The following is a 9023-nucleotide window of genomic DNA, read 5'->3' as shown; positions in this document are numbered from 1 at the left end:
ACGTTTTAACGCCCCCTGTCGATGGTGAGGGTATCTAGAACGCTTACAAAAGGATCCTTTAGCAACAGTCACTGCAACGTAGCCTACATATTAAATTCAAGACGTCAAAGCGAGTAAACATTCGTCCAAAAATATATGTACTGCGTTGATTTTTTCTGCGTAAAGATTTATAAACTGCTCTGCGATACATATATATGACTGGGGGTATAGCTCAGTGGTAGAGCATTTGACTGCAGATCAAGAGGTCCCCGGTTCAAATCCGGGTGCCCCCTCATTTTTTTAAACGGCCATATAAAGTTCCTATGATTACAGGCTGGCTGTTTTGTAACACGTGTAAAACGTTGTGTGGTCTTGCTTTTATACAACAGTTAAATCAATGGGGAAATGTATTATATTATACATTATATTGCAAGGCTCAAGACGCACTTGTTCCCGGAGTACAACGGCACTTATGATTGGCTGGACCTGATGTTAGTTTCCTCCAGGATCACAATGTTTCTTTTTGAGAGACTTGCTGCTTTTGTTGGTTTGTTGTAACTTTCTTAAAATTATTGTACTCGCCATGAAATATATTATTGTTGCTTGCTTTGTTCCATGGGTACACTCTTGCACTTTTGAGGTTCTTGCTGTTTAATTATAACTTGTCTAACTACATGCTCTTATTGTTCTTCCCTTTGGGATTTATTTGGTTTTCACAATGTATGCATCATGTTTGGCTACCCGCAATGTTGGGGCTATCTCGTTGTTATGATCAGTGACATTTAGTCTTTTTTTTTTTTTTTTGACCTATGCACTTTTGTAAAACTCTCTCTTGGAAGTCGCATTGGATAAAAGCGTCTGTTAAATGCATAAATGTAAATGTAATGTAAATGAAATTATTATCATAAATAATTAACAATGTGTTTTTACATTAATTTGATTTAACTCTTACCTATTCCAGTAGTCTATCTCGGTTTTTACCAGTAACTAACTATTAGGTATAGGCAACTAGCACTAATTTATTTGTTTCTTTTTTATTTATTACTTTAGTCATTATTTAGATGCAGTAGGCTTGCCGTAACCCTGACACTCAAAAATGTATTTGCATCAAAACTGGACAGACAGTTCAAACAAACATGTGAAGAAGAAAATGTGCACAGGGCTCTCAAAAGTTTGGCGTGAGATTTACGACGGCGTAGGACTATTAGGTAGCCTGGTCCTAACCAGACCCTCGTACATTTCATTTGTACAGAGGGTCTGGGATTGCTCCATTGACAAGCGTTAACTTCCTTGAAGGCGGGTACTCTGTTGAAGTTTAAAACTATTGGATCTGCTCAGAGCCACTCTGATCTGCCCTAACCAATCGCTAGCGTTCGCCTTAACCAACTCCTTCACCACTACTGTAACAGAGCTAGCTGCCGTAGTTGGAAAATCAAACTTTTCCCAAACCCCGTGGGGAGGAGGGCCACAACATCATGGCCACCAACAAAACTCAGCAAGGATTGTTCTTGCTCCGGCTTTAACTTATGGATATTCGGCAGCGTTGCCACAACGGACCGAATAGCTTCGCTCGCATCTTTCTCCGCCGCCATTACTGAACTACAACTCAAACTAATGCACGACATCAACGTCATCGTTCTCAGCCACTCCCTCTGTTCGCTGATTGGACCTACAAAATTGTTTTTTTCTGAAAACCAACTAATACACCGAAATCCCAGACCTAGTACAGAAGCAAAATCAAAATTGAGCGGAAGTATGTAGGAGGGCAGAGCCAGGCTAACTATTAGGGCCATTGTAGGTTAAAAAATAAATTGCGAGAAGAAAACGGGAGACATAATAAAGTATTTTTAGTTACCTTCCTGCCACAGTAAATTCCTTGTTTGTGTAAAGTTAGGCTAATTGGTGAATAAATCTGATTCAGATTCAGAGAAATGGATGACTTTATCAAATTATACTTTTCTATCAGATATGGCAATAAGGAAATACTTGCGAATTTTGTCCCGAATCACCAGAATGTCATAGGCATCCGAACTGTATATGGGCTTATAACATAGGACAACTGATTTGGATGAGGTAGTCTATATAGAGGGAGTTCTCTGAAGGTTGCCAGTTCGATTCCCGGCCGTGCAAAATGACGTTGTGTCCTTGGGCAAGGCACTTCACCCCACTTGCTTCGGGGGGAATGTCCCTGTACTTACTGTAAGTCGCTCTGGATAAGAGCATCTGCTAAATGACTAAATGTAATATAGCTTTTGAGCAAATTTGTGACTTATTTTCTCGCGGAAAAACTCAGAGAAACTATGAGATTTCTTTCTCGAAAATTTACGACTTTAAAGGTTGTGTAGGCAAGTTGGGTGAAGATATTCAGTCACGTGACTTTTTTGTTGCGGCCGCCATATTTAGGACCTATTCGCAGCTTCTCTTCGGGTAACAGAACTGCCGGGAGACTTGTCTAGTTAGTCCACCAGAGAGATCGAGAGCATTTGAGAGAGCAGCATTGTTTTGTTCACGAATTACCCCATGTCACATTCACACATTAGAATCACAATAAGCGAAGCCTAGTTCAAGCATCGCACTCGGGCAGCTTGCGTCATATCATCGCCATGTAGGCTACAGGCTACCTTTTAGTGTTCTGCGCTGCTGCCACCCACCACCATCTTCTTCTCCCCCATGTCTGTCTGTGCTCGCCGTCGGGGGATTTCACTCGTTTCTCCCTGCCTCATTGTCAAGGCAAAAAAGTAAAACCTATTTTCATGTAGGCCTATGAATACATTGTAAAATCAATCACCAAAGTGTCTTAACTGAACTATCATAATGAACAAACATGTTAGTACTCACTAGCCTACTCGCAGAGTTTCGAGTTTATTGAATGCTAATTGTGTTTTCTTCATATAGACAAGTCAAAGTGTGAATTGTTGCGAAGGACCATTGCTAAGTAAGATGACAAAAATGAGCAGAGACTCTTATTTTGATGGTCTGCCGAGACCGAAATGACCTTGGGTGATGATGAGTAGCCTAGGCCTATCTTTGCGCCTGTTCCTCACATGCATGAATAAACCGTGATAGAACAAACATGTCTTCTCAGTGTCTACAGTATTCTGCCAGACGGACCTCCTAAGCTGGGGCCTGCAACACTGGTTTTCTTTGTTGATGTCCCTTGCTGAGGTCAAAGCCTTCTACTTTGGGCCAGGTATGGAGCTAAATCAGTGACAATAAACTGAGCTATTAAAAATAGAAATTGGCATTGAAACAACAAGTATTGGCACTGAAAAATGTTCAACTGAAGAAGAAAAAATTTCCCAATCCTTTTATTTTATTTAGATATTTGTATGCATCATGATGGGTTTTTCAATTTAAATCTTCACACATTTTCTTGATTTCAGTTTTTTTTTCAATTACAGTTTTTTCTGTCGTTGAACTTTCTGTCACTGTTTTGGCGTAGAGGGGAGGGGTTTGAGGGGAGGGAGTGACCTGGAGTGTGCGCGGCCCCTCCACCAGAGTCCGTCGTCCTCAGTGCAGCTTGCTTGAGATTTGGTGGCTGCAGGTGAACTTGTGGAAGCAATCGAGTAGCATGTACCTGCAGAGCCGGAGAGCTGCAGTTTCAGGACCGCAGTTCTAGGACCCTCGTTTTATCTGGCAGCGCCACCTAGTGAATTGGATGACGAAATATACTATTGAGTACGTGTCACTAGATCGCAACAAGATAGGATATTTGAACGGTTTGAGAGAGGCAAGAAACAAGGAAAATATTGAAAATTATTATTGTAAATATACAATAATAAACAATAACAATCGCAGTATCACATCCATCTGTAGGAGCCAAATCATAGGAAAATGCTTTGTTAATATTTTGCATTTGAATATTTAATTTACAATATTTAATTTAACTAAGAATTTATTCTGAGTGAACATCTGACAGTTATTGATGTAAAGTCTGTAATTAATGGTAAATGTTGATGGTGAATTGCTTTTGGATAATGTAGATCCTGTGCTGCACATGTGACGTAAGTGATTAGAGAATGAGAATGTATGACTAGATAAGAGAGACATGTGGGTAGCTGGGAAGCATACCGTTCTTTGACCATCCGTCAGCGAATATTGAAGTTTTGCAATTATTAGTTTAGTTTGACATTGTGTATATTTACAACTACTGCAAGCGTGGAGATTCTGTTCTTTGGTGAAGAAGAAGAAAATAAAAGACATCAAAGGTTAGCCATCTGGGTCTTGTAAGTAAGAACTGTGGATAAAGAACGATAGAAATTGCAAGCTGGCCACGGATATGAGTCAGAACAACCTTTCATCCTGCACAAATGAATAAGTGGTGAAAATTAACAACGAAAATTTAAACCTGAAATCTTGCCACTACACCATCCACCCTTCCACCAAATACACCTGCATCGCTGCATCCAACTCTTCATTATTCCCTCCACCCCATCAAACACTCTTGAGAGCAACATTTTGATTTTGATTTCTAGATTTTCGCGACCACCAAAAGACCAAAAAGAGTGCGACCAAAGCAGTATTCCCCACAAACAGTACTTTCTGTCTTCAACTTGGTTGTTAACAGTTATATGTTTGGCAATCAGTGTAGCTCATAGGTAAAAGTAGCTCATGTGAATCACGTGTGGTTATGTATAAAACCACTCCGGTGTCGTGAAATGATTTCGACAGCAAAGTTGAAGTTAGCTAGCTAACGTTAACTTTATTGTCCAATTCAAGACACCAGAATTGTTTCATACATAACCACACGTGATTCAAATGAGCTACTTACACCAGAGAATGCTTACACTCTGATTCTCGTCCATCTTTTCATAAAACAAGCTACATCACTTCCTCTTCTTTAATTTCTTGTTATAATTCAATTATCATGAAAATTAAAATTTTCAATTCGAATTGCTTTTCTAAGTAAAAAGTATCGGTATTGGTATTGGCAATACTGGCCCATTTACTTGGTATCGGATCGATACCACATTTTGCAGTATCTCACACCCCTATTGAGGCTGCAGAGTGAGACGACAGAGAATCCCTCTGGATCGAAAAGAGCTTGATCGACTGGTTGAGCCTGCCTGGTGTGTAATACTGTTCATTCACCAATCAGAGGCTTTAACCCGCCCCCTGACCTTTGAGGGGGGACAACAGATTTATTTTGCTGCAACAAGTTACTAGCCTGGTCCTAACCAGACCCTCGTACATTTCATTTGTACAGAGGGTCTGGGATCGCTCCATTGACAAGCGTTAACTTCCTTGAAGGCGGGTACTCTGTTGAAGTTTAAAACTATTGGATCTGCCCAGAGCCACTCTGATCTGCCATAACCAATCGCTAGCGTTCGCCTTAGCCAACTCCTTCACCACGGAGCTAGCTGCCGTAGCTGGAAAATCAAACTTTTCCCAAACCCCGTGGGCAGGAGGGCCACAACATCATGACCACCAACAAAACTCAGCAAGGATTGTTCTTGCTCCGGCTTTAACTTATGGATATTCGGCAGCATTGCCACAACCGCAGAATAGCTTCGCTCGCATCTTTCTCCACCGCCATTACTGAACTACAACTCAAACTAGTGCACGACATCAACGTCATGGTTCTCAGCCACTCCCTCTGTTCTCTGATTGGACCTACAAAAAATGTGTTTCTGAAAACCGACTGATGCACTGAAATCCCAGACCTAGTACAGAAGCAAAATCCAAATTGAGCGGAAGTACGTAGGAAGGCAGAGCCAGGCTAACAAGTTACACCGTGGATAAATGAAAGTATAAATAAATAAATGTGAACATATGAAAACGTAAATGTAAATATATACACACAAATACATGTAACATTTATATATTTAGTGTCTCATTTAATTTATAATTTATACATTTTGTATGTCAATTAGGCATTCAATTATATAATTAGTCATTTATTTAAGCTTTGTATTATATAAATATGTATTTATTCAAGTATTTAACCATTAAATTATTTCATTATTTATGTATTTATTTTACTTTTGACCCCTATAATCCTCCATATGTATAAAGCCTTGCAGTAGCGTAATGGATGACCTGATCAAATTATACTTTCAATAGGTTTGTGGTTCAACAGGACACAAGACGCTGCTCTTTTCTAAGTTGATCCACACCTTGAGGATCGACTAATTTGAGGATCTGATCGTATTGTGTCCTGTTGAACCACAAATTGAATTTGAATTGCCCGTAGATGTAACCAGCGATATCCTTGCATCCAGTGCCGGTCCTAGCACATTTGGCGCCCTAGGCAAGATTTATCACCAGCACCCCACCCCCCCGGGAGCGCAAATCGGGGCGTCGCACCCCAACCACAACACGGACACATGACTAGGCACGGTTGCCGCCCCCTGCTGGTAGTGCGGGAGAGTTAATTAATGGATGCACTTGGGAAATTGCCGCCCCCCTCTTCATGCCGCCCTATGCGGCTGCCAATGTCGCCTATAGAGCTCCGGACGTCACGTGACTTTACTGTTTACGTCGCCATTTTGGCAGGAAAGTTGTGTCAAAAATGATTGGCGCCAGGACGGATTTCAACCTGTCTGAGTTCACTGCACACTTTAATTCAAAAGACATAGGCAGCTATAAAGCAAAACTTGATCGATTAAACATTAGTGATCCATATAATGTTCCCGGAGTTATTTTTACGACCTGTACGATTTAAAACTCTATCAACTTTAATTCGTCCTACTCTGGAGAGTCTTTGAGAGCCTACAAAAGCCTAGAGGGATATAAATAGACGCAATCAGCTGGATTAGTGACGAATATTGCAGACAGGTCCTCCCAGCCAAACGGGGGCAACAGAGAACACTGCAATAATTGCAGTGACGTTCGTCAACAGTTAGCTACTAACGTTGGCTAACGTACATTATATCCAGTGTTGCCAGGTTAATGGTTTTCCCGCAGAATTGGTCTACTTTTGAAGTGTTGCCGCGGGTTGAATTGTTTGTCCGCTGGTTCGGGTAGACCTATTTTGCATGCAAATAACATGAATATCTTTAAATAAAAATCCATATTTTAAATGAAATAATTTATTTATACCCAAATCCTACCAAACTGACTCCAGATCAGCACGTACACACATGGACATGGGACACGCCCACACACACGCACTGCTGTGCGTATGCACACATGCCTAATGCTCTCAGTCTCCTGAGAAAACCTCCTGAAAACTGCTTTTAATGCTGGCATACTAAACATTTGGTGTTACTTTGTAGATATTACAATACATTTGGCAATGAAAGCAATGCTGTTGGACTTTAAAAACAGTAAATGGTTTGGCAGGGGCAAAGTGAGTTCTGATATTGGGCTGGTTTTATTGGCCATTGGACTGGTTTTTGGGCTGGTTTTGATTGGCCATTGGGCTGGTTTTGTCACACAGACCTGGCAACCCTGATTATGTCAGTGCACTTTTCATCACAAAAATGCCAGTACATATTTATTACAGATAAGTCATTCCATGAGACTGAATGATCCTCAGTTGAAGCCATGGGTGGTTGTCAGGAATTATGGGGTTCTTCTCTCTGGATCTTAGGAATCCTATATGCTTTCCTAAGAAAGCATATGCTCTCCCTCTATCTTTTCCCCGATGGTTCAGGCATCCCGGCGCACAGCAGCTATCCACCATGTTGAATCAACGTTTATTGAAATAAGCAGCCAATTAAACTGTATAATATGTATGTAAGTATATATGTATGTACACTCTGGCGCTCCACTTGGCTCTCCACTTTCCTGCCAAAATGGCGATGACCGGTGCATGCTGGGATTGCGTGATGTCAACTCCCGGAGCTCTATAGATGGATGACGCGTTTCCACTTCCTCCCACTGTACAAAGATGAAGCCAAAATATCCTGGATATGGGGGCTGCCATCTTGCGGTGGTGATGTAATTTGGAGCCAGAGTCTGCGCAGTAGTGATCGCGTGGTGGAGCCGCGGTATCGACCCCATAAACTCGCCCGATCCAATCGCGAGCACACACTAACCCCTTTTTGTATCGGACATTTTGGACCGGCCCTGCCTGCATCTGTCCATTGCATTGTAGTTCCTGATGCACAAAAGCTATCACCTCATCCAAATAAGTATGATGTTTCATTCTGAATAGGCCGAAATCACGGCAATGTATTTTCGAAGTCCAAATGCTTATTATAATCTGGTGATTCTGGGCTAAAATCTATTTCCTTATTGCGGAATCCTATTGAAAAGTATAATTCTGACTTTTTACTCGCAAATTTGTGACTGTAAACTCTGAGAATCTCCTACTTTTTTCTCGCAAATTTACGACTTTAATCTCGGAACCCCCCCTCCTCCGGCTCCGATTTTTTTTTCTTTACCTACTGGCCCTAATACGCCGTCGTAGCCTCCACACTTGGTTCTGTGTAGGATCATTGTATTTTTATTTATTATGTTGTAAAACTCTTTGAGATGCAACTTTTAAAGGCACTATAGAAAATAATGTTTTATTAATATTATTATTAACTATTGCAATAGTTAACAAAAAATAGGTACTAGAATCTAATTATTAGTTACTTGTAAAAATAAAATAGACAATACTAGGAACTAGTATTTCAAAAATGGTCATGCCCTGAATGTACATTCATGCCCACTAGTACATTTTGTGGATTAAATGTTAAAACAACTTGCCATAAAAGCCTTTAGGGTTAGAAGACTAAAGTCAAGCTATGCCTTCGAAAACAGAGCAAATTGACTGCAATGCAGTATTTATATAATAAATTCTAATTCAAAACAGTACCATCAATATTCCACAAATATGGAGAAGATCAGAGTCTTTGCTGATACAACAAACAAATGCATTTTGTTACAGTAGTAGCCACTGCCTGCTTAAAATAAGATACATTTGTTCATTTACAACAATTTCCAATTCAACCAAAGATACAATAGATATAATAGCTATTGATATCTAGAACTAGGGATCTGACATTAATGTGGTCCGGAGAGCAGTCATGACAAATCCAGCAAAATCATGACTGTCAGATCAAGACACATCATCGTAGGCATTTGAATTGAAATGATTGAGGAATTTCTAT

The 9023-nt window shown here is 40.5% G+C and overlaps 1 non-coding gene across 1 annotated transcript; it reads left to right on the top strand.

Annotated features, from left to right (window-relative positions):
- Positions 1 to 200: 200 nt before the first annotated feature.
- On the top strand, positions 201 to 272 carry trnac-gca (transfer RNA cysteine (anticodon GCA)). Its single transcript has one exon. It is a non-coding gene; the product is annotated as a tRNA-Cys (tRNA).
- The last annotated feature ends 8751 nt before the right edge of the window (positions 273 to 9023 follow it).

The sequence above is a fragment of the Osmerus eperlanus genome, chromosome 12, assembly GCF_963692335.1.
Source record: "Osmerus eperlanus chromosome 12, fOsmEpe2.1, whole genome shotgun sequence".
NCBI classification, from domain to species: domain Eukaryota; kingdom Metazoa; phylum Chordata; class Actinopteri; order Osmeriformes; family Osmeridae; genus Osmerus; species Osmerus eperlanus.
This window is presented reverse-complemented; position numbering and strand designations above follow the sequence as displayed.